This window comes from Cydia fagiglandana, chromosome 15 (genome assembly GCF_963556715.1).
Source record: "Cydia fagiglandana chromosome 15, ilCydFagi1.1, whole genome shotgun sequence".
Taxonomy (NCBI): Eukaryota; Metazoa; Arthropoda; class Insecta; order Lepidoptera; family Tortricidae; genus Cydia; species Cydia fagiglandana.
This window is the reverse complement of record NC_085946.1, coordinates 13,104,118-13,132,104: the sequence shown is the minus strand read 5'-3', so window position 1 is coordinate 13,132,104 and position 27,987 is coordinate 13,104,118. Positions and strand designations below refer to the sequence as shown.

At 38.8% G+C, this 27,987-nt stretch overlaps 1 protein-coding gene across 1 annotated transcript in view; it reads right to left on the bottom strand.

The window, feature by feature from the left end:
* The window catches only part of LOC134671390 (spectrin beta chain), a 109,463-nt gene extending 84,703 nt beyond the window's left edge, over window positions 1-24,760 (bottom strand). The window contains exon 1 of the mRNA XM_063529231.1: window positions 24,469-24,760. The gene's annotated coding sequence lies outside the window, so the exon portion shown is untranslated. The remainder of the gene's footprint in view (window positions 1-24,468) is intronic.
* Between the last annotated feature and the right edge of the window lie 3,227 nt (window positions 24,761-27,987).

The window sequence follows — 27,987 nt, the reverse complement described above, 5'->3', positions numbered from 1 at the left end:
TGATACGTTTCCATGTTTTAAGACTTAAAATCGATACCGGGAAAGCAGAGTAAACTGTGTAATCCGAGCCTATTAGTAGGTGGAACCAATCAATATTAATTTAACAAATGGGCGAGGCGAGAGTTCTGTCCCGTATCGAGTTTCTATCAGCGCGATGCAACAAAATAAACAGTGTTACAAAAACGTGATAAGTAATTTACGAATCAGAACGGAGCGTAACTACTTAGCAAATTATAACAATTTGCACATTATGTAAATGGAGAAAGTATTCATTAAGTAATGTTTACGAACAAATAACACCTTACATTACAACATTATCATGACTCTTTATTGCTCTTTATGAAATATATCTGGGAGACCGAGCTTGGCTCGGAAAACATATAAGAACGCAAAAATGCGCGTTTTCCCAGAGATAAGACCTAGGTAGATCGATTTTTCGAGCCCGAAAACCTCTATACCTATAGCAAATTTCATCGAAATCGTTAGAGCCGTTTCCGAAATCCCACATACATATAAACAAGAATTGCTCGTTTATAGGTATTAGATAAATAAATATAAAATATAATAATCGGACTAATCACTAACTTCGAGAAAACTTATCGGGTAACGCACATTTATCGCCGTATCAAACGGTACCATGATTCTACGAATTGAAATTAGGTTTATGTTATAGCAGCGGTAATGATGCGCGTTGAATTATTCAATTCAGCTTAGCGATTTACTCGCTGTGTGCATCGGAGTGCACAATAGAGCATCACTTTCCATATATCAATAGTGATTCATTGGAAGAGAAAGCTAGTCTCAAATATGATTTACAAAGGATTGAAGAAAAGAAAAATGTGGTTGCTACTGAATTTTTACTTTGATTTGATAAAGTATCAACAGCCTGTTGTATTTAAAAATAAGCTTAAAAGGTTACATTTGGAGGTTTGGATAATGTAAAACATGGAAGATATTTCGATTAGTTTAAATTACCCCGCAGTCTAAATTGCCCCCCTGGACCTTAGCGGCTTGTTGTTGTCGCATTGCTCTCGTGATTAAATAGAAATCGTTCAATCCGTCACTGAATTTATCAAATACCTAACAAGTCAATAATTTTTAATGATAAGTGATAAGTTTATGCAAATACAACAAAGGTGTTTAAGTAAATCCAACGCTTACAGCTCGCCAAGCAGTTAATGTTTTGCATCTAGGGGCACTCGAGCAGCAAAGTGTCGTGACAAACGAACATCGTCATTAAACACGACACACCTCAGTTTGCTTCATACGATTCCGTAACCTCAATAACGAGTCATTTGGTTTATTATAATGTAACTTAAATTTGCTGAGTCTCTCTATCTTTAACTTTGAAAACATTTGCATGATCTATCATGCTTTGAAGCGCTGGAACTGCTTTTCAAGAACATTTCTTTTATTGTTATGGTGACTGTGTGTCACTACTGGAATAACATCAAGGCGATGGGAAATCTATATAGTGAGAATGATAACAAAATTTCATCTTAATTTTTGTCATATTGCGTCACGGCAGCGTACAGGGGTCTCCTAGGGTTTCGAAGCCGATGATCTGCTTTTCAACACTTCTATTTCGGTGTCGTTTTTTGTGAGACCATTTCTGCCTGTCATGTTATCTCCGGCTGTGTGAAATCTAGTGAGAATTATCACAGGCCAGACTAAACAATCCTCATTCCGTTAGATTAAAACCCAACATAAACCTATTTTGTATTCGTGAGAAAGCGCCGCCGCAGTGCGTCAACTGACGGCATTAATTCTGCACTCTGCTTTAAAACAACAATATCACGTCGCCTATTCTTGACATTGAAAATGCGCTTTGTTTTCTTGACGCTTCTTTGATCAGAGTGCAGAAAATTTTCTTATAAGGTTTTTATCTAGGTCGTGCTTCATTGTAAAAAGGGTAATAAATTAACACTGTAGTGAACAGATCGTAATATGTTAATAAAACTGAGAGCCGTAATTAGGTCACGCTCAATTAGCGATTCTGAGAAGTCGGAAGCTGAGTATAAAAGGAGCTTTTGTTGCGTTCATACAATGCAGTCTGTGTTGCGACTGTTACGCCCCATTGCGGACTTGCATTCTCCCGAATAGAGTTCTAAACCTTACTAACTTATTAACAAATTGCACACCTATCTACTGGAGCTTCGCTAATCCGAACTCCTCAATATCCGCTTCAGGTCTGTTCGGATAAGCGCGATCATCGAAGTTTAGGGGTTCGGATTAACGAGACTACTGATGTAGCTACAAGTACATAATTTTGCATGTTATATTGACGACCATCGATCATGTTACAAAATATACCTGCTATCTCTGAGCCAACTTGTTAATCTTGATATTGAACACAGAAAACCGTTTATATCAAATTTCATGTAGGTGGCTTTTTTTTAAAGAAGGTGTGGTTTACTAACTAAAGTAGAAGCACAGAATAAATAACAGTACTAGGGACAGAAGACTCACCCTCTAACAAAACGCGTCTGTTACGATCAGCACAGATATGGCCGCTAGGTGGCGACAGTGCCACGCGCGGCTTATGGCTAGCCACCAAAATTCCTGTGGAACGGATGTACTTTTAGCTACCAGTTGCAAAGCGACGAAATCGCGGAGTGAGCCACGCCTGGTAAGAAGTGACATTGTAAGTACCGACGTTACAGCAACAGGACACTCAATAAAACGTGACATCAGTCAACCCATTCATAAGTAGGTACTCGTAATTACGTGTAGAGGGTGCCGCGAATGTGCCCCGCGGATTGCCGCCAATTGGTGTCCAACTAGCGGCAAATTGTTCTGCCGAATCTCGACATTTGATTCAATGAATGGCGTTTTTGTGAGTCGTGAATGAGCTTGAACCTTGATTTGATTAGAGTTGCGGTTTTTAAGGCCGTAGGCTATCTACTTCACGAGTTTCATGACTAAAGGAGCCCACTGATTAACAGTCCGTCGGCCGGTATCGGCCTGTCAGTTGTTCGGAACTGTCAAAATTTTGTTCTAACTGACAGGCCGATACCGTCCGGCGGACTGTTAATCAGTGGGCCCCTTAACATATAAGTAACTATTGTCTGGATACATGTTTGGCGTTACTCATTAACGCGCTATAAGCCTTAATTAGCTATAAATAGTTTGTCTTTATCTGTAATTATGATTTAATTATTTGTAAGAATGGGATAACACATAAATGAACAAATTGAGGCTTGGAAAGTCTTATGAACAAGGAGGTTACTAAGTTTATAAGTAATAAAGAGTTTTATATTTCTCAAAGCAATTGTAGTTCTATTATTCTTTAGGCTTCTTATAGTGACAAACATTTCCCTAACCAATTAAAACGTCTATGATAAATATGATAATACTACTCCATTATTATTTTTTAAAACATCGCATTGGATGTCAAACGTACGCATTATCATTTAAAAACTTAAAATACCGGCGAGCCAAGCCAAGACCTCTTTAGACCAAAGACATTTATAGACAGTAAAATACCGGTATCGGTACAATCCAAACCAGTCCTGTTTGAGATAAGTACCATTCGCAAAAAAGCAATTCCAAAAGCAGGCCGCGGTAAGTCTAGCATTATGATAACTAAATATGGTTAACTGGCTTATACTGGCTGAGTATAGGCCAGTGGAGTGGAACAATAAGCATGCACTTATTGCAATACTTAGCAGTTGATGAGTAAGATCTGTAAGTACTACACTTGATAATATTACCAATAAGAATAGCATTATTTTCATTAGACAAATTGTTTCCCACCGGTAAAATATAAACATTTACGGGATCACACTGAAAAAACATACATTGTTCTGCGTTATCTGCGTGTCTGATTATTCTCTAATCGACAAAATTTCATTAACGGAGGTGGACTAATTGTGATGTTACAGAATGCTCTCACTAAATCACGGTAACCTTTTTAACGTTTCATAAAAAGTAAGCTGATTTGATTAACTAGTACACTACCCTATTCTTATGCAGTCAAGAGCAATGAGACGTCTTATTTTATGTAGAAATTTCCATACTAAATTACCAATTTTCATTGCTTTTTACTTGAACACTATTCGTCCTAGCAGTCCTAGTATACATTTGTATAGCAATGTGGCTTATAGCTCGTACCGGTAACGCGTGCATATCTATGTATAGGCTAAGCTACAGAAAGCGGTTGTTACGTCGGCGAGTGCATAAGACATGGACTGGATTCGGGGGCATTGACCCCGCGCAGCGGGACTCAGGACTCCATCATCGGAATATTAAACGCGAACTTACTTTTGTCGAACTTTTGAAAGTATAAAATAAGCGATGGAGTCCAAAAGATCAAACGGAACACAACAATGATGTGTTATTAGAATTCGAAGTAATATTCTTGAAATAGGCACATTTTTGTAGAGCATTATAAATTTGTAGAACTTATCAACTTTATAAGACCCCCCCCCCCCAGGCTCAAGAGTTTTCGTAGAACTTAGGGAACTTAGGGTCTGGTCAGCGCTACGGAAAATGACGTCGCTGCGCAGTTGCGTCGACGCTGCGTCGACGTTACGTTGAGCAGCGGCCATACAATTGTAGACGCCGACGCTCGAAAGAATGATCGTGAAGTTGACCGCCCCATATCGAGTGCCCGCAAATGGCATATCTATATCGTTAGTTCACGTTAGTTCAGTATATTAAATCGTTAGGATCCGACTACAACATCGATTTTTTTTAAAAACAAAAGTGGGGAGGTCAACTTCACGCTACCGCCCCAAAATCGATTTTATGGTTTTTATCAATTAGAATCGATAGATAATCGTTAGTTCACGTTAGTTCAGTATTTTAAATCGTTAGGATCCGATTCTAAGTATTTTTTTTTTTCAATTTTGTGGGGCGGTCAACTTCACGTGAAGTTGACCGCCCCATATCGAGTGCCCGCAAATGGCATATCTATATCGTTAGTTCATCGTTAGTTCACGTTAGTTCAGTATATCAAATCGTTAGGATCCGACGCATAACTTGTGTACGAATTTTTTTTTAAAGTAGGGGAGCGGCAACACCGTCTTCCGCTCCAAAACTATATTTATGGTTCCAATCAATTGGAATCGATATGTAGTCGTTAGTTCATCGTTAGTTCATGATAGTTCAGCATGTGAAATCGTTAGGATCCGACTACATTACGTATTTTAAAAAAATAACATAAGTGGGGCGGTCAACTTCACGCTACCGCCCCAAAACTGATTTTATGGATTCTTTCAATTAGAATCGTTAGTTCATCGTTAGTTCACGTTAGTTCAGTATATTAAATCGTTAGGATCCGACTAAAAGATGTTTTTTTTTTAAAAACGAAAGTGGGGAGGTCAACTTCACGTGTAGTTCAGTATATTAAATCGTTAGGATCCGACTAAAAGATGTTTTTTTTTTTAAAAACGAAAGTGGGGAGGTCAACTTCACGTGAAGTTGACCGCCCCATATCGAGTGCCCGCAAATGGCATATCTATATCGTTAGTTCATCGTTAGTTCAGTATATCAAATCGTTAGGATCCGACGCATAACTTGTGTACGATTTTTTTTTTAAAGTAGGGGAGCGCCAACACCGTCTTCCGCTCCAAAACTGTATTTATGGTTACAATCAATTGGAATCGATATGTAGTCGTTAGTTCATCGTTAGTTCATGATAGTTCAGCATGTGAAATCGTTAGGATCCGACTACATTACGTATTTAAAAAAAATAACATAAGTGGGGCGGTCAACTTCACGCTACCGCCCCAAAACTGATTTTATGGATTCTTTCAATTAGAATCGTTAGTTCATCGTTAGTTCACGTTAGTTCAGAATATTAAATCGTTAGGATCCGACTAAAAGATGTTTTTTTTTTTTAAACCAAAGTGGGGAGGTCAACTTCACGTGAAGTTGACCGCCCCATATCGAGTGCCCGCAAATGGCATATCTATATCGTTAGTTCATCGTTAGTTCACGTTAGTTCAGTATATCAAATCGTTAGGATCCGACGCATAACTTGTGTACGATTTTTTTTTTAAAGTAGGGGAGCGCCAACACCGTCTTCCGCTCCAAAACTGTATTTATGGTTACAATCAATTGGAATCGATATGTAGTCGTTAGTTCATCGTTAGTTCATGTTAGTTCAGCATGTGAAATCGTTAGGATCCGACTACATTACGTATTTTAAAAAAATAACATAAGTGGGGCGGTCAACTTCACGCTACCGCCCCAAAACTGATTTTATGGCATATATGCCTCTCTATCGCTCTTGCATATTCGAGCTGTAGAATAGAGGTTAACGAAAAAACGCGATAAACAGGGTTTTTATTTCGAAGTTGTTTACGAAGAACGGTAACAAAATGTAAAAGTAACAATAACAAGTTCAAATCATTACGTAAAGTACATGTTTATTACACTTAAGTAAATTATACTTACTATTTAATGACTACACTAATGTAAATGATTACATTTTGTATACACCAGCACCACATTATGGACCGTATTATATTTCAATAATTTAAATAATATTTTGGTCGGTATTCATCCTTTACTGTTTTTAAGCATGCTTCGTAAATGCTCACATGCTCAGTCAGAGGACCTACCGCGAACCACGTTCGACGTGTTGCCGCCCTGTCACACTTACCTACGAATTTACAAGTGCGACAGAGAAGCAACACGCCGAACTACGTTCTAATGACTTACATTTCTCGCGCCATTCGGCCATTTTGACAAGTAAGTCAGGATCAAAAAGGCGTAAGATCTATGAAAGCTTGCAGCGCTTACGCTTGTTATCTTTCGAGTTTAATTTTTAACGTATTTTCGTGGTGACGCGAGGCGATATTGAAGTACGGCGCGTGTCTGTCTCACTCCCTCTTTGGGTATTTCTAATTCATTGTTTCATTTTGAAAGAATTTTTGAGGTACACCTCAAACACGTTCATGTCTCATGTCACAAAGAGGCAGTGAGTGGTACAAACTCAACGCATTTCTCGGTGGACCTTTTGTCGTTGCAATAAGGTTTGTAGTTCGGCAGTTGACAGTGTGGGCCATTACTCGTTTCTTCATTTGAGACATTTTGAGTTTTGAATGTCAGCGAGCATGCGAGGACCTAGCGCCTCGTGCCACTCTTTTGCAAGTTGTGAAGAGTGTATGAGTATTTGAGGTTCGCGAGTGAATTTGAAAGGATAAGAGTTTTTTGAAATTTGAAGTGTGTGAATGATTTGTGTGGCAAGAGGTGTTTGTGATGCGCGCGAGTAAATGAGTAAAATGAATAGAGGAGTGAAGTAAGACATTTTTGCGGTATGAAGTACTGCGACAAATTAACAAAATGAGTGGTACAAATGAGGTGCCTCACGAGTGAGCGACTCAACACTAATCGGTTTTGGGGCGGTAGCGTGAAGTTGACCGCCCCACTTATGTTATTTTTTTTAAATACGTAATGTAGTCGGATCCTAACGATTTCACATGCTGAACTAACATGAACTAACGATGAACTAACGACTACATATCGATTCCAATTGATTGTAACCATAAATACAGTTTTGGAGCGGAAGACGGTGTTGGCGCTCCCCTACTTTAAAAAAAAATTCGTACACAAGTTATGCGTCGGATCCTAACGATTTGATATACTGAACTAACGTGAACTAACGATGAACTAACGATATAGATATGCCATTTGCGGGCACTCGATATGGGGCGGTCAACTTCACGTGAAGTTGACCTCCCCACTTTCGTTTTTAAAAAAAAAACATCTTTTAGTCGGATCCTAACGATTTAATATACTGAACTAACGTGAACTAACGATGAACTAACGATTCTAATTGAAAGAATCCATAAAATCAGTTTTGGGGCGGTAGCGTGAAGTTGACCGCCCCACTTATGTTATTTTTTTAAAATACGTAATGTAGTCGGATCCTAACGATTTCACATGCTGAAATATCATGAACTAACGATGAACTAACGACTACATATCGATTCCAATTGATTGTAACCATAAATACAGTTTTGGAGCGGAAGACGGTGTTGGCGCTCCCCTACTTTAAAAAAAAATTCGTACACAAGTTATGCGTCGGATCCTAACGATTTGATATACTGAACTAACGTGAACTAACGATGAACTAACGATATAGATATGCCATTTGCGGGCCCTCGATATGGGGCGGTCAACTTCACGTGAAGTTGACCTCCCCACATTCGTTTTTAAAAAAAAAACATCTTTTAGTCGGATCCTAACGATTTAATATACTGAACTAACGTGAACTAACGATGAACTAACGATTCTTATTGAAAGAATCCATAAAATCGGTTTTGGGGCGGTAGCGTGAAGTTGACCGCCCCACTTATGTTATTTTTTTTAAATACGTAATGTAGTCGGATCCTAACGATTTCACATGCTGAACTAACATGAACTAACGATGAACTAACGACTACATATTGATTCCAATTGATTGTAACCATAAATACAGTTTTGGAGCGGAAGACGGTGTTGGCGCTCCCCTACTTTAAAAAAAAATTCGTACACAAGTTATGCGTCGGATCCTAACGATTTGATATACTGAACTAACGTGAACTAACGATGAACTAACGATATAGATATGCCATTTGCGGGCACTCGATATGGGGCGGTCAACTTCACGTGAAGTTGACCTCCCCACTTTCGTTTTTAAAAAAAAAACATCTTTTAGTCGGATCCTAACGATTTAATATACTGAACTAACGTGAACTAACGATGAACTAACGATTCTAATTGAAAGAATCCATAAAATCAGTTTTGGGGCGGTAGCGTGAAGTTGACCGCCCCACTTATGTTATTTTTTTAAAATACGTAATGTAGTCGGATCCTAACGATTTCACATGCTGAACTATCATGAACTAACGATGAACTAACGACTACATATCGATTCCAATTGATTGGAACCATAAATACAGTTTTGGAGCGGAAGACGGTGTTGCCGCTCCCCTACTTTAAAAAAAATTCGTACACAAGTTATGCGTCGGATCCTAACGATTTGATATACTGAACTAACGTGAACTAACGATGAACTAACGATATAGACATGCCATTTGCGGGCACTCGATATGGGGCGGTCAACTTCACGTGAAGTTGACCGCCCCACAAAATTGAAAAAAAAAAATACTTAGAATCGGATCCTAACGATTTAAAATACTGAACTAACGTGAACTAACGATTATCTATCGATTCTAATTGATAAAAACCATAATATCGATTTTGGGGCGGTAGCGTGAAGTTGACCTCCCCACCTTTGTTTTTAAAAAAAATCGATGTTGTAGTCGGATCCTAACGATTTAATATACTGAACTAACGTGAACTAACGATGAACTAACGATATAGATATGCCATTTGCGGGCACTCGATATGGGGCGGTCAACTTCACGATCATCTCGAAAGACGCCAGATATGGGGGGCCCTAAGTTCTACGAAAACTCTTGAGCCTGGGAGTAGGTACCTAATCAAATTAGACCTAAAGTTTTGTACCTACTTCCACTTAAGTTTTACATATTTTAGTATTAGTAGGTATGTTTTTTTTTTTTTTTTTTTTAATCTTTTTTTTTTTTAAAGGGTTTTGTCACGCAGTGACAATGTCACCCCCGTAATGAGATCTAATAATAATAATGATGTAGTAGTGAAGTATTACCTACACCACTACATCACATTTAAATATAGTTTGCACATCAACCTGGCCTCGTCTGATAGCGGCGATGCCAGGATGATGTTGCAACTACCTATGTTGGTGGTTTTTATAAATGTCATGTCACTCCTCAGCGCCTCATTACGGACACATTCCATCAACACATGGTGAACATCTTCTATTTTATCGCACTCTTGGCAATTTGGTGAAGCCGCTAGTTTCATCAGGTGCTTGAATTTGTTTGATGGAATGTGCCCGGAACGAAGTCTGAGGAGTGATACTACCTGCTTCCTGCTTAGCTTTTTATCAAACCACGGGACCTGAGGGGGCTGACATTGAACTGTTCGGTACCAGATTCCTTTAGTGAGAGACCGCTTATCAAAGTATTCCCTCCACATCTGCCTGCAACTAATCCTAACTTTACCTAGTACTTCGCTGTGTACTGGTAGACAATGATATGGAATACCGTCGGTTATTGCAAGTTTTGCTGTTCGGTCAGCCTCCTCGTTACCCATGATACCAACATGAGAAGGTATCCACTGTACAATCACTTCCTTATTTAACGTACGAAGTTTGTTGATGGATTCAAGGATGGTGTAGGCTATCGGAAGCCCTCGACTGCTCGAGGGTAACCGAGCCAAATGTGAAAGGGCGCTCCTTGCGTCTGACAGAATTACACATTTGTTATGGTCTATAGACTCTACATATGACAACGCTTCGGCTATGGCAATAAGTTCACAGTGCATAATAGATATATCAGCTTGTACGTTAAACTTTCCCCGGAAATCCACCTGAGGGTCAAAAAAAGCTGCACCACATCCTTGTTTCTCCTTGGACCCATCAGTAAACACCTTATAAAATGAGCTATACTTACTTTCTACGAGATCATTACATAACCTATATAAATCTATTTGGTTTACATGTTTTTTGGCGGTCTCTAAACCCTCTACAAAAACATATATATTATTTGATAAATTATAGCTACTTATCCAACTATTCATTGAGTACATAGGTAATTGCTCATGTGATTGTACTGGGAGGTTACAAAATTGATTATAAGTTTCAATGAGTAGCGGCTTTTTCCTTGTTCTCCAATACCTATTTTCACATGCCCTATTTAGTTCTTCTAACACATGTATTGTAGCATTATGTTCCAAGCATTTGGCTCTTAAATAAAACTTAGCCGCCAGGTATTTCCTCCTTACAAAGAGAGGCTGTATGCACAGTTCACTTTCCATGACATGTATTGGGGTACTTCTTATAAATCCGCCAATAACCCGCATAGCTTGGTTTTGCACTCTGTCCAGTTTGCATAAATGGTTTTTAACACTAACATCGTACAAAAAACAACCATAATCCAGTCTACTACGTAGGATAGATATATATAGGCGTCTAAGATGGATTGGATGAACACCCCACTTTGCTCCAGCTAAAACCTTAAATACATTTAGGAATTTCAATGTTTTATCACGTGTTTCATTTATGTGTCGTCCCCATTTTAGGCTTCTATCTAACCACATACCTAGATATTTCACACAATCCACCTGTTGTACCTTATTGCTGCCTATCTGTAAATTTACCCTATATTTGTTTACATTCCTAGGATGACCTCTAACAAATACACAGACTTTTGTTTTTTTGTGTGATACATTAAGACCCATTCCTTCTACTGTGCTATTAAGAATATTTAAGGAATCCTGTACTGCATTAACTGCATCCGAGAGGTGTTTGCGGCTGGCATAAAGTACAAAATCATCTGCATATTGTGATACAAATACATCTCCCAGCTGTTTACAAATATCTAAAGTCGCTATATTAAACAATAGAGGAGATAAGGGGTCCCCCTGTGCTAAGCCCATTCCCGTAACTCGAACTAAAGATTCATGACCCGACAAGTCTATAGCCAGTTGTCGTGAATGTAAAAACTGCCAAAGATATTTACAGATAACATTGTCCACACCAAGGTGGTCTAGTGTTTTCAGGAGACAAGTTAAACTAACATTATTGTAAGCACTGTCTATATCAACGAAACAGCCCACCGTGGCAAGCCCGTTGGTATACCCAGTCTGGATTCGTGACACTAGCCTAGTTAAATTGTCCATGCAAGATCTGAATCTCCTAAAACCTATAGTCTCATCTGAAAAATGGTTTCCCTTTTCGATATACCATTCTAGTCTACGTGTAAGAATTGTGTGAAATATCTTGCATGGACAGGACAGCAGAGAAATTGGTCTAAAGGTCACATCTTGCCTTGTGTCTGCACCAGGTTTCGGTATAGGAACTATTTGAACGCTGCGCCACTGTATCGGGACAAAGCTGCTAAATAAAAACATATTAAATATATTTACCAGTACATGTTTGGCTACATCTGGAAGATGCCTAATCATAGAAAAAGATATATCATCCATGCCCGGTGCTGTATCAGATTGTTTGATAGCGTTCTTTAATTCATGTACCGAAATTGGCGACGACAAACATATATTATTGCTAGCAAAGGTAGGGGCTGCGGGTGTTACATAATCTGGTGCTAAACTGCTTAACAGATGCTCAGCCTTCTCGCGACTTATTGTTGTTCTAGGTGCTCTGTAGCCCTTCAGCCATTTCATTTTGTTCCACATTTCACTAGAGGATGTAGCACTATCAACACTATCACAAAACTTTTGCCACGCCTTAGTACTTCCTTGTCGAATCAGCCGCTGAGCAACACTAACTTTGTTTTGTAAAACAGATAAATTATCCGGTGTAGGGTTTCGCCTGAAGATTGCCAACGCTCGACGTCTCTCTGCAACGGCCTTAGATATATCTTGATTCCAGTAGGGTCTTGGAGTAAATCTTTGCTGACGAAGAGGATTCTCACATATTTTAATTATAGGAATTGAGGTATTCGCAGCTCTGTCCATAGCATCAATGAACTTGTCGTATGCCGTTTGTGGGTTCTCTGGCAGGATGAAGTCCGTAAATTCTTCTTGTGCAGTGCTTCTATACTTTGCCCAGTCGGCTTGTCTAAAGTTGCGTTTGTTTTTATGTCTATCAGACTTATTAATATCGGTATTTAATTTAATCATTAAGTGATCGCTGCCAAGATTTTCGTTAAGTACTGACCAATTGAACTTTAAAGCTATATCTGCAGAAGCCAGAGTAACATCAGGGGAAGATTTCTGTACTGCGCCGTTCACCAATTTAATTCTCGTATGAGTACCATTGTTCAGAGTAACAAGACCCTTTTCAACACTAGAATCATGAATCTGTTCCCCTCTCACATCCATTTTTATTGACCAATTAGTGTGGTGGCCATTTAAATCCCCTGCTACAAGGCATTTCCCGTCAGCTAGTGTAAATATCTGGTCCCAGTCCCTCTGTGTAGTACAAGCCGTCGGTGGACAATATATTGATATTACATTTTCTAAGAAACTACAGTTTAGTATCTTCATATGGATCAATTCAATATGTGTGTTGGTTAGTTGAGAATTGCATTGTTGTACTTTAACTGATTTGTGGGCTAACACTGCCACCCCCCCATATCCATCGCCACGATCAGATCTGAATATGTTGTAACCGCTTATCTTGAATTGGCTAGCCGGGTCGAGCCATGTCTCACTTATTAATGCAAGGTGTATCTTTTCTTGATGTAATAGCGATTCCAATTCTAGTCGTTTAGGGCGAATGCTTTGGGCATTCCATTGTATTACATTTAGGGTGATGTGTGAGTTGTTACCCATAATTCTTTTATAAAGCTTAAGCCTGGCAGGTCTGTCATATACTGTAAAACTATTGATATTATCCCCTCTAAAAAGGTACTCACACAACTCTTGATCTTATCTGTCCATGCAACGCCTTCCTCTTCAAACAGTTTCCTCTTAAGTTTAGCCAACAACAGCTGCCAGGTAATTTTTTCTTTGTGCTCCGATCGTTCTTCTTGGCTCTTGGGACCACCTTCACTGACACTCTTAACCGACATATTGTCATCAAATAAGATCTCCGCTTGTTCTTTTCTATTTTTCACACTTTTCTTCTTGTTTGCATTCGCTATCCTATTAGGGTTGACTTTATTTGTTTTAACCGACCCAGCGTAGCTAGACTTCTCAAGCTCATGTTTCTCTGTAGGGGGTTCCAGAGTATCCTGAGATTGTTCAAATAGAGCTTGTGACTCAACTGGTTGAGAAGGTTCTTGTGGCAATATCTCAGGTGTAAACATTGGGGACGGAATATGAATAGTGTACATAGCAAGCGCCCTTTTATATGAACAATTAAATTTTGTCATTAGATCTCTTATTTTCCGTTCTTTCACATACACTGGGCATACTTTCGCCATTGCCATATGACGACCCGAACAGTTGTTGCACTGAAAGATTGTTGTCGTGCAATTAGGATGGTCCTCTGAGCATTTAGGGCACACAATTTTACTAGAAGGGCACATTTTAACAGTGTGGCCATACCGCCAGCATCGTGCACATTGTGTAACAGGATAGTTATATGGAGAGACCTTGGTTCTAGTATCATATATATAAACATATGTCGGCAGAGATGCGCCCTTAAAGGTAATTCTAACAGCTTCACTTGTTACCCACTTTCCGTCAGCAGTATTCCTGCGTTTCAAACGTTTCACTGCCAAAATCGCCGTATCACTTACAAGATCTTGTAATATCTCCTCCTCAGTCATCTCAAGGTCAACATCAAAAATAACACCATACGACTGATTCTTTTCAAGCGTTCTATGACATTTAAAGCCACCCTCGTTAAAGCGCTTTGATTGGATTAGCGACTCGGCACTGTTATCACTACTACAGTGGATCAACACTTTGTACTCATTAACGTATTTTATTCGTGTTATGCCCTGTATCCCTTCGGCTTTCAATAGCTTCGCCAATCCAAATTGCTTCGGTAGTTTTTCTGTACACGTAATACAAACTTCAGTCATAAATGTAATTTCTTCCGCAGTTCCCGTCGTCGCGTCATTATTAACTCCCCTTCTGTTGAATCTTTTTGCCTTTCGGCCCACTCTAATCCACTGCTCCTCTCCATTTATCTCCCTTCCTCTTTTAGCTGGCCGATCTAACCCTAAGTAATGCTCGCTTTCCATGTTTTCACCACCGCCAAACACCATAACCTCACTTTCGTCACAAGCCACGTTGTTATTCTTCTCCATGTCATCACACTGATCACTTTCCGAAGGATTGTCTTTATCCATCTTATCCATTTAAATATAGCCACAATCTTGAAATCATAACTTGTGTATAAACTGCGCGCGTGTGACCTTGACCCGTACGAATTCGAGAAATAATAATTCGCCGCGACCGTCGCTCACTAGCGCCCGCGCGCAACTTAGTAGGTATGTAAAAACAGAAGTATGGCCTATTTAGAAAAACGAATACGCAGTTTCTTTCTCGATGAAATACGATTGGAAGCAGCCTCACCTTGAAAGTTAAAAGAATTCTAGTAAGAGTAGGACAAATAAGGCCCGCTTGCACCATCCCACTAACCCGGGGTTAAGCGGTTAAACCTAAATAATCTAATGTCAAATTGTACTGGCAACCATGGTGACTCCAGGTTTAACCGGTTATCCCCAGGTTAGTAGAATGGTGCAAGTGGGCATAAGGTAAATATTTCACACTCACAACTCGAATACAATAACGCTTGGAACAGTAACAAAGGCGTCTTGATAATCGACTTTAGAAAGGCCCTCGTCTGCACGCCCCCGACAATTGTTAGCACAATTAAAGCTTTCATTGCTCAACCGTGAAAGGGCTACGGACGGTCATTTGTTTGAGGCGTTCCAGTTCTTTCGAAACTCGAGTTATGCCCTTTGAGTTAAGAGTTCAACTTGAAACGGTAAGGCTCTCTCGTAAAATATGAAAACATAATACTGTGGAAACTTGGAAAGGTTGAGAGGACCAATAGAGAGTACCCTCTCCAGGGCGGGTGTTATGCCTGGGGACTGGGGACTAAAGTCCACAGATAATTATTCAGAAGTTGTATTAAATATATTAAGAACGAGTCACTCACGTATGTATACACGTTCTTAATATTTTTAATAAGTCTGTATCTCACGGAATTTTTGTTACCAGAATTAGTATTTCTAGAAACTGACTTTTGGAACTCCGTACGCGCGATGTAGAACGTGTTAGCGCCATCTGTTAGATAGAATATGTGGCACGACGTTGAACAGTGACAGAGACACAGGACAGAGACGCCACAATAAAAAGAAATGGAGAGGCATGCTTTATTAGTAGTTTATTGTCTGTTGATTAAAAAAGTAGATGTTAACGTAATATTTTAAAATCAGACAAGCTCGTGTGACAGAGTGAAAGCAAAAGCAAACGGATTTATTGTTTGTTTTTAAAACTGCTTCCGCATTGTCGATGAAAAAAAAGGGTTTTAAATTAGATTTACTTTGTATTAGTAAACACTCCTCCAACTTTCTTTTTTATTTATTATTAAAGGAACTTCCTTTATAACTAACCAAAGAGCACGTTCACGTTTCTGACAGTTCGCAGTTTGGTTCTGTATTAACGCGGCTAGCACGCCGCGCTATATTTAGATTTCTATAAAAACACGGTTGAATTCCGAGCCAGCCGTAATCGAGGAGATGTTTGAATATCGAAGGTACCAATAGGGCAAGCAATTTGCTTTCTACTGAACTAGGTGCCTCCGGTTCTCATGCCCTAAATTGCTAGCACTTGAACTGAGCGTCTTTTGTTTACTTTCCTTGACTTACGAGTTACGAAATGCCTATGAAAATGTTGACGTGCCAAATCTCACGGCAACTCTTGTAAATCGACCTCCGTAAGACATCATGCAACAGAAAAACTATATTCATAAATTGCTATTAATAAACACCTATTATATTATAAACCTAGCAATATAAATAAATATATCAGTTAGAGATTGAAGCAGTTATGCCAGTGTTAATTTAAGTCAATTAAATTCCAATCAATTCCATGTCGATATCAAATATTCGGAGCACAATGATTACATTATATGTTACAGAACTGGCATGTCTCAGGGTCAATTGTGAGGTCAGGAGACGAACTGGGGGAGATAGACCTACTTGATAAGGCAGACGATATAATGATACCCGAAAAACGTTTAAATAACCGGTTAACGATGCCAAAAATTTACGACAAAAACATGAGTCGATTGAAGAGCGTTAAACGTAATCAAATGAGAATTTTATCGCACGACTAATGTCTCTAGTGATAAAGTAAGATATGCAGCGTGATATGTTAATCGCTATTACGGAACGGATTCGCTTTTATTCGATCCACGTAAAATGCTAATGCGAGCCATCGTGACATAGGTGACCGATCATGGGTCGGATTTAGCACACGCCCACATACACTAACAATACGAAGAGTTTTATATAAAAGCAAGTACTGCCCATAGCCGCACGAACGTGCAGTGATGAGATCACCTATTATTTTTTGCCTTTCATTAACACATTAATGGGGCAAAGTATTGTGTCTACTCTGAGTCATTCGAACAGTACCTCGAGTATGATAGTACTGATGAAAAACGGTGGTTAGGATTCAACATGTAACGCTCATTTTAATTCATAAGCACTACGGTACTTTTTGTGCAGTTTCTCTTTTACTTACAAGATTTAGGTACAAGATATTAAGTCTATGTGAAGTAGAAAATAATGATATCACGTGCTATAAACAAGTCAAGCGCTTCCTAACTTGCATCGCATGATGTCAGACACCATATGCATCAGATCATTATCACTTCATTGAGTCTGGGCCTTGGGAAGTGAGCATATATAAAGTAAACTTACAATATGTGTAGAGCGGCTTCACATTTTATATAACTACGAGGCAAATCACCTGCTGGTAAACAATTACTGCACAGAGTTGCAAGTGTGTTGCCAGCCTTTAGGATACGCTCTTTTCTAGAAGGTCACATTTTCGTAGTTTCGTTGCAATAAAAAAGTTCGATGGATAATCATGATAAATGATGTTAGATGATCCATCAATGTTGTGAATAATTGACAAGCAATGATGGATCAATCGATCATCTTTACAAGCCTAAAACGGCACATTGCGATCTTTACACGATAGAACAGAGTTGCTTTAATGTAGCTTTAATTAATTTGGAAAAGGAATAAGGACAAAAAGAGATAAGTCGAGAAGGAATGGATGAAAGTTCTAAGCCATAACTAAGGATGACTGCGATAGATCCTCTAGTCTAAAGTCTAACAATTTGGATAGTTTGAAACATATTTGAAAATGTTCCTTTCACAGCTTAATACTCGTAAGAATTGTTTTCTTCACTCAATAGTCGTTATCTCGATGGATCTCTGCTAGTTTCGATTATGACAGATATAAAAGCTTAATCATTTTCACCATTGTCACTGCTCACGTTACCTCACGTCACACTTATCAATAGTCTGGACGTGGCAGGGTGCGGCACAGAGCCGGGAAGTCTGCCGTCTGCGATCAGATGTTGAGGTCACGAGGTCGCAATGCAGTAATGTGGGATCGGTATCGAGATGGAGGGCTCGATGCAGTTGTATCTATGATTTGATTATACGGATATTGTTATTAAGTCCTGTATTAAGACCTGTCTAAGAAACTGTGGTACAAAATCCCTCCGATTTTGTACCACAGTTTCTTAGATAGGTACAGTCCGGGATTTTGAGTTATGTACCATTTCGTACTTGTCAGAGTGTCTGTCAATGGCGTCAATATGAAAGCCGCTAGATATCCCATATACTCGTATAGTCACTGTGACAAAATAAGAAATGAGACATAATATAATTCAAATTTCTTGATCGTACTTGTCTATACTCCTTCCGAGGGAATATTTGATCTGTATATTAAAGGGTATGATGTAAGTAAGTTTGTACATGTCTAATGTTTTTTCCCAAATGTAAGTAGAGGAAGAAACATGACAGAATTAAAAGTCTGTCTCGACTCTCGCTTGACCTCGTATTTAAGAGCTCTTGTACCAAGCTTCTCTCAGTTCAGTCAGTGTTACAAGGTCGAATAAGCAGAATAACACATAACAATAGCGTCATCACCAAATAACATAATGAGTAAGCTGTTACTAGTAATATTTTAGCTTCCGCAAACAACTAACCTAAATCTAATCTCCAAACTATGAGATCACCACTATTGATTTGTACAAAAACCACATACCGTACAGGACTATCTCATTGCATCCAAAGCACAACACAGTTTTCACAGTTAACGTCACTCACAAGGTTTTAAAGTACACGGTACTGGGGTAAGGGTACGCGCGGCCGGAGCGAGCCGACTGTGGCGATATCGATCGCGGTCCTGGCGCCGAGCCGCCGTATATCCCTTGTGCACGCACCCTCCCCTCTACCACCCTTTTTGATACACCTTCTGTGGCGATGAATTAACGTTGAATGAAATATTAAAACAGAAAGGCGACAGATGTTTGACGGATCTTTGTTGATTTTTAGGAGGATGACCTAATGACAGAATCAACGGTTTGTACATTCCGTAAAATTTGTATTTCGGTCGGGCCATTACCCATCCATTACCGCATTACTGTGATACTCAAAATTTACGATCCTATACTTTACTGATTAGTTTTATTTTATTAAACTTATGCAGCACAATAACTACCTATTTATATCTATTGCCTTTCTTAAAATTTTAATCGCGCTATCTCTTTCACACGATTTAAACCGGTCAATTCCTCCCGTTTTAAAAGAGTATCTATAAAATTTCTTTACAAAAGTTCATTGAACCAAAATCTTTTCGCTTTCGTCACTCATAAAACTGATGATCGTCACGGTTCGTTCGAATATAAACCTATAAACGTAATCTCACATTATACGGCCTTGTGTTCCAACATAGCGATACCGTACCTACTCTACCCTAGCCGACATAGAAACTGTTTTAGCGATATTGAATCGAATTAGAGACGGGATACGGACATAATCAAGGTTAATGAAAAGATTAAGTAGCGACAATGCTTCTGAACTTTGACCTCTATTTCATTGGTTATAATGATGAGCCAACCGTCTGCTTCAATCTTGTTTGACAAATTTTAATGTTTTTAAACAGCACAAGACGTTTTCGTTGACAACAGATCAAGTAAGATGACATTAGATCCTTACAAGAAAGTATTAAAAAATATATTCAAACTTCAACAATGTCTCCTTGATGGCATGTTGCAACATTATGGGTACCTAGTACCTACATAATTCAAACTGTCCAACCTAACATTTCAGTTTACAATGTATACTCTCGTGGCAACATTGAACGACTTGGAAACAGGAAACGGGGCTAGTCACGTTTTATTTAAGTACTAGAATCTAGAATTCCTAGCACCATGCCTGGAAACTTTCAGCACCTATACTCTATCTTTAAGTATTTAAATAAAAGTAAACAAAATCTACCCTCAAATGGCTCCTTGAGCCTATTGAGCCAGTGCAGGGTAGATGAAAACATTTGTATGATCAAATAATGTAGGTTAAAATCAGGTCGTTCAGTGACTGATCCAGGCGGTTTTGTATATTAAGGTATAACTACCCGAAAATGTACAAAATGTTTGTTTACTTTTATTTAAATGCCTAAAGATACAGACTATAACAGTGAGTTCAGTGCATCGTATGGCTTCAATAACATGGTTATAGTAACACCCGCTCTCTAAATTCCATAATAATTGGCATGTTTTCATTCCATTACATCTCATTTTTCATCTGGATCGTGCACAATCAAGTGTAAAAATGTGGGCGTGTTCAATCTTCTCAAAAATAGGAGCAACATTTCTACATCGATCGATCTTAGTAGGTATGTAGGTAGTACCTTCTTAGTCGAGAGAATTGACTGTTTTTTTTAATCCTTAACAACTCCAATTCAAAGTTCAAAGGTGACATAATTCTTCGCTGTTAAAAACTATTAGGTATTTCATTTATAAATTGATTCTAATAAGATTTTTTCTGTCTATTATTTACCTATGTTGGTGTCTTGGTGTGTTGGTGTATAGCTCCGATCTCCGATTATTAACTATATACGATGGCTTCTATGTTTAGAAGCAATCTTAGCCCAGCACATATACCGGCAAACGGACGTAATTCCCTGCATTTCTTTCTAGCAAAATATAGGTTAAGCTAAAATTCTGATAAGAAAGTCTTCTTCTTCTTCTTCAGCGTGTGTTCGCCCACCGTTGGGAATTGATCCTCTCCAATCTCTCTCCATTTGAGTGGTTGTTGGTCACCCTTATCCAGACTGGTCCCGCAGTCTCCTTTATGTCATCGGACCAACGGGCGGGTGGTCTGCCTACTTTTCTTCCGCCTAGAAAGTCTTACCTATAGCCTATACCTGTGTAATATCGATAGATCCCATTTGCTTCGCCCATCTATCGGTCATACCTTTTAAAAACATACCTACATACGGATATTGTATTTCCTGTATTTGCGGAATACGTCCACAGTAGGGCTAAGCCGGGACGGATTCCCTTCGCACGCCGCCGGCGCCCGCGGCACCGCCTCCAAAGGGACTTTGAGGGCACCTTTGATATTCGTATGAACGTGACATTGAGTAGGCTTTCAGATCCTTAAAATGAACGCCTTTTTACTTGCTTTTTTTTCTCTTGAAGATTACTAGTTCTGTTTTGCAAGTTGTGTTTAAAGTTACGCAAAATGGAAAGACGGGTGGCAAAAGCGATTTGAACTTTTATTTATTGAATTAAGAAAGTAGCTATCTATGCATTCTAAAATCATTATTATTCATCTTAAAACATTCATAATTTCAAGCATTGGACAATAGTGCATGAGCATGGGTATCAGGTGTAATTCTTTCCCCCAACCCCCAAGGGGTCATCCATTAATTACGTCACACGAATTTCTAGGTTTTTTGACCCCTCCCCCCCTCCTTGTCACACTTGGTCACATTTGGCAAACCCTTCCCCCCTAGTGTGACATCACATTTTTTCAACGAAATCGCCAAATCGAATTAAGTAAGTACCTAAGTATTATTAAAATTTTATCAAAATATTTTTGACGATATAAATATTAGTAATTTTATAACCCAAAACTGCTTAGGAAAGAAAATTAAACGAATAATAAAAAGGATTATCGTTTTAAAAACTTGTTATTTAAATGTATAGCGAATAAAATAATTTAAATAAATTTTCGGTTACTGATGAAGTTAAGTTAAGTTAAGAGTGGAGGCGAGCCGTCAAACGTGTCACAAAGGGAGACTTCCAATGATGACCACGACCGCTCTGTCAAGAGTGTCCCGATCAAGAAGAAGATGAAGTTAAAGTGACGTCACAATGTTTGTATCTCCTCCCTCCCCCATGTCACAATATGTCACATTTTCTTGACCCCCTCCCTCCCCCTAAACGTGTGATGTAATTAATGGATGGCCCCCAAGCGGATACCATCAGTAGAGGCATAGAGAAATATAGTAAGAATAGTGCTCACTCCATACATCAGTTCTGGTACCAAAACGACTATTATTTTCGCACTTGACATCTAGCATCTACTAGAGTTCTCTAGTGTCACGACTCACGAAAATTGTAATGAACAACAATTTTTTTTTTTTTACGTAATGCTTTTTGGTGAGGGTCAATCGGTCCTCGCTAGGAGTACGGGCGGCAAAATGAACAACAATTATAACTAATATTAAAAGCAGAAGTCGTTGAAAATAGAGCCCCGGTTAATCCAGTTATGATATTAGCTGAAAATTGTTGAGCATTAGACTTTTCGGTCGGTGCTACATCTTTTGTCAAGTAGCAGTAAGTACTGATAATTCCGCTACACGATGCTAGAAGTCGATTACGAAAATAATAGTCTTTTTGGTACTAAAACCGAAGTATGGAGTGAGCACTCATGTATTTTTTTCTCTATGGTAGAAGCAAATTATTACATGCCAATTGATCAATTTAGGAGATGGAAAACTGACAATTGTCAACAATTTGGCAGATATTGAATGCAGAAGCTACTGCGAACATTGAACATGATGTACTATACCTATTTCAGTAGACAGATACTGAAATATGCAAGTGCAATAGAGTCAGATAACAAAACTTTTATTTTCGGTATTCATGGTAGGCCCTCAAGACAGCAATGGTAGAAAATATCAGAGAAGGCTTAGGTTTAAAGATGTGCTATATAGATTCGTACAGTCGCCATCAGATATATCGGAGCGGCCAGGGTGCTCACAAATATCTGAGCACGCCTCTATTGTCAAGGCGTTAGAGTGCGTGTTCAGATCTTGTGAACACCTTGGCCGCTCCGATATATCTGATGGCGACTGTAAAAAGGCTGCTAAAGATAAAATGTTTTTGCTGGTCCTATTTCGATACACAACAATAGTTTTGTTTAGAAGGTTATGCAACAAAAACAATCCTTCATTTTGGCCTTCCTGATACACAGATTGTATGCTCATAATAATAGTTTTAAGTAGTCCAAGTTGTGGAAGTGTCGGCACAGAATAAATAATAGTACTACCATACAGAAAGGAAACTTTTCACAAAAACCGAAGTTTGACAGGCGTTCAGGGTCGAATCATGCTGTCCCTTTTCTAATATATGGCATTTATCGCTTTCCGCTATTTAGGGTTGTCAAAATTCATGTCATTATGCTAAGGGACAGACGGACGCAAAGGAATGTCAAGTTGTGTCTACCCTAATAATTGCTCGGCAATGCTGAGCCAAACGGAGCCGAGGTTGCCCGAAGAGAGGAGTTTCGCACCCCTGGTGTGAGACTTTCGAAAATTCTTACCCTATCCTCTAGCCGCCCAGAGGCCTATAAAAAGGTCTCCCGTTCCATTCTAATTTGAATCTTAATTTTGATAAATCAAAATTGCATTTGTATTGGCAAGTTTTGATGTATGGCCGGCTAGAGGCTATACAGAATTTGCATAAATTATCATATATTAGATACACATTTCAGGTTGCAATGTGAAAAAACCTGTCCTAGAAAAATACATTTATAACAAGTTCAAAATTAAATTCATTATTAAATAATACTGTAATAATATAAATATTAAGGGGCCAAATGATGTCAAAACTTGGCTGCTCCCCCATGACCTGTTAATATTCGACTGCACCACACCCTAATTAACAACACCTTGCCACTCCTCTGATAAGCTCAAGTGCTTGATAAAATAATTACTTTGCTGTGTTATATTATAATGTATTTAAATCTTTTGAAAAACACTAATAGCATTGTGAAATTTAGGTAAATAGAATGGATTTTTAGAGTTATAAATATCTACAAATAGTTTTTGGTGGTTTTGGTGTCTAACTCATTCATTCTTAGAGAAATCTATGTTTTCTAAGGCCCACTTGCACCATTAACCTGGGGTTAACCGGTTAAACCTGGAGTTGCTATGGTTACCAGTACAATTTGACACTAGGTTAACGGTTTAACTGATTAACCCCGGGTTGGTGGGACGGTGCAAGTGGGCCTAAGCGTCACTTGCACCATCCCACTAACCTGGGGTTAACCGGTTAAACCTGGAGTTACCACGGTTACCAATACAATTTGAAACTGGGTTAGGGGTTTAACCGGTTAACCCCGGGTTAGTGAGATGGTGCAAGTGGCGCTAAGTGTTTTATATATATAGAATACGGTACTAAATATGATGACTATATGATGACCTATTTAGATTGGTTAATAATATTCTTGTTTTTATTGACAATATTTTATCTTCATAGAGCTAGTTTGGAAAGAAACTTTATCCTAATGATTTTTTCCCAAACTGACAAAAGACGGGAATAGCGCTAGCAACAAGAAAACTAAAAAGAGCAGTCCAATTAGTTTGCCCGCTAAGCCGATTACGAAAAACTCGCCGCTACTTCGATCCTTCTAGCCCAAAATGGACTAGAGTAACTACTTATTGAAGCCATATTAAATTACCACGTACCTTAAAAGCCCAGTAATGTTCTTCTCACACAGTCGCACACATAAATTCGTCGGCACACACAAAATCACAAGATGCACTCACTCAACAACTGTACTCAATCCAAACTCACGGCACAAACACTTTATGAACAGTTTCCAATGGGATTATCAAAGCATTGGAACATAACCCGCACATTTACGGAATACTCAACAATAATCACAGTTCATATATTTTTCGTCCAAATTTCAGCCGTCACTGCGAGAACGAACACGGCGTCGAAGGCGAGGCAAAAGATCGTCGGGAAAGCAAGCATCACCTTTCCGCCCAAGTCATAGATAATGCAAAAGAGACTGGACAACTCGCTCAATGCACTCGGTGACTTTTACGGTTCTGTTCTGTCACAGCGAGCAAAATTTTAATAAGGTACGTGAGTACGTCAATCATCGTTAGGTTTTCATAAGATACAAAATAAGGATACTTTAATATTTTAACCAATCGTAAGAAGAATTTCCCGTGAAAACAAATATTTCTTATTTAAGTATAAACACATTATTTATTTCATTATTATTTTTATAATAAATTAAATTACTTACTTATGCCAAACTATTATGTCGTGGTAAGCGTTATATTATGGTTAATTTCGCCGTATTATATTGCTTATTACAGCTCTTTCTGGGATTCCGTCCTCAACTAGGAAGGAACCCTTATAGTTTCGGCATATTTTAATGCTGTTATTCACTGTTTTAAAACTTTTATGTTGACATGTTGATAATTTTAACCTATTTAAGTTCTGCTGTAAGAATTTTACAATATAAAATTACCTTTGACTTGGGTGTCTATACCGCTAACATCAAAAATCGTTATTTGCCTCTCTAACGCTGTTGCTTTGAGAGACAGAGAGGCAGATATCGTTTTTTTTTATGTTGGTGGTAGGCCCTCAGGCCCCTGTTTCACCAACGTGACAGGTGCGACGAATTGTAAAATCACTGTTGCTGACGTCACAGGCATCCATGGGCTACGGTTACCGCTTACCATCGGGCGGGCCGTATTCCTGTTTGCCACCATCATTGTATTATTAAAAAAAACTTTATGATATCGGAAAAAAACAGATATTTCTCTTGCTAAGTTTATGACAATTGTCACAAGAAACACTACAATTGTCACGAAATTCCGACATATAACTCATTACCTGTCAAGAATTACCTACAATTCTTCTAAATCTTTGACAATTGTCAGAAACTTCGCAGGAGAAACATCTGTTTTTTTCCGATATAATAAAGTTTTTTTAAATAATACAATGATGGTGGCAAACAGGAATACGGCCCGCCCGATGGTAAGTGGTAATCGTGGCCCATGGATGCCTGTGACGTCAGCAACAGTGATTTTACAATTCGTCGCACCTGTCACGTTGGTGAAACAGGGGCCAGGTATCAATATTCTTAAATAGTTTGATGTCTGTACCTTAATAATCTTTGACAGAATGATGTCATGCACCGGCATAGTTTAGTGAGGCGCAAGTTACAGTTGTCTATGGTGTTGGGTTTTTATTTAATCGATTTTTGGCACAGCACTACTCCGCAAGAAGTGTGTTGCCAGTTGTAATTTATTTATGCGGTTTTGGTTTCCCTATTTGCCGCTAGATGGTATTAAATTCAAAAATGAAATTGTGATGTAATGTTTCTTGTTTTTCTTTTTATAGAAAATGATGATAATCACTTAAGGGCATTTTCACTTAATTGAACACCTTTAACGGCCGGTTAGCAATCGTTACAAAACTTACGGTCAATGTCAAATCCCATACATTTTATCAGGAATCTAACGCTACGTCTTACGTAGGCGAACAACGCGCGAACGCGGCGCGGCGCGGCGCGGCGAAAGCGGCCGCCGCCGTGCCGCGCCGCGCCGCGCCGCCTGACATTCGCGTGCAAATCGCGCCGCACCGCGTTCGCAACGAGATCGCTTACGTAGGACACTTCTATGGGCATCAAAGGATTGATTTCGCCGCGCCGCGCCGCGCCGCGCCGCGCCGCGCCGCGTTCGCGCGTTGTTCGCCTACGTAAGACGTAGCGTTACGGTTAGACGTTACTGAAACACGACTTAAGTCGCGCTTAACTTGTACAAGTTAAATGAAAATGCCCTTAATGTTTTAAATAACTTCTTCGTTGCTTACCTCCCGTAGGTATAATGCTTCACGTCATTCATGTCGGCTACTGTCCTTTCCTTTCAAGGAGGGCCAGTCAACGAAATAATAAAAATGTACATACCTAAGTGTAGTACGAAAGTACGATACCAAACATCAAACATGGCCTAGCTATTACCCACTGAATAAATGGTATTTTATAACTGTTACAAGAAGTTGACGGTGGGCTTCATTATAAGAAAAGTGGTCAATACCTATAAGGCCCTATTTCTAGCTGAGGTAAAAATCATGTTAAAAAAAAACATTATTATCGCGTTAAAAATTTAACAATGTAAGTAAGTACAATTTCCTTCACCATCTCCTAACAAACAAATATATAGGTACCTTGTAAAAGAAATAAAAGTCGATAATTGTATTGTTCCATTTATTAATTTAATATAAACTTGTAAAGGTATAAAAAACATACATCGTCTTTAAGAATATATCACAAATAAAATAAATACCAATTTAGTTGTCAAGGTATTATCTATTGTAGGTAGTTATACGTAGATATGTACTAATTATTGCTTAACTTAATTTATATGTATTACTAATTGAACCTCGAGGAAGTGCTAATGTATTTTATATTAAACTAATTCCCACAACCAACCGTAAAAACATACCTATATAATACCTATAAATGTATGCTCGAAATGTCAAAGACATTTAAGGCCGAGCCACACCGGCTTGCGTGTGCGTGACGTGCGCGTGTGCGTGCGCTAAAATGTTGGAGCCGCACACGCACATGTCACGCAAGCGGTGTGCCGTCTCTCATATGGATCTGTATACTACAATTCCGCACGCGCACGTGCACGTCACGCACACGCAGCCGGTGTGCACAGGCCATAATTCAAGGCTTATAACAAGTAGTTGTCAAAAGCACCTCCTCAAATTACATGTTCATAACTTACTAACTAATAATAAATAAAAATAGGAAGTACAAAAATAATATTAAACACCTTTGGAGGTAATAGGAGGAAGTCTTACAGTTTGAGTTTGAAACATATCGACAGGTATATTGGCTTTACTTCTTTTCTTAAAAAAATATACTTACGATTAGCCTCGGCGATTAGCACCAAAAAGTACATTCATCGTAGTCGTTTATAAATTCTATGAAAATATGCTATAGTCGCACCAAACAAAGGCTACAGCGGATTTGATAGCCCACGCAGTGTAAGTGTTATGTATACGTCATTATTTCATAGATTTTGACGTTTAAAATGACACTTGCACTGCGTGGGCTATCAAAATCGCTGCAGACTTTTTACGGTCTGACTATAGTAATATGTATTGTTAATTGTTTTCTACATGTATATTTTAGCTAGCCATTATTTTTTCAAAATAAGAAGCGTGACAAAAGT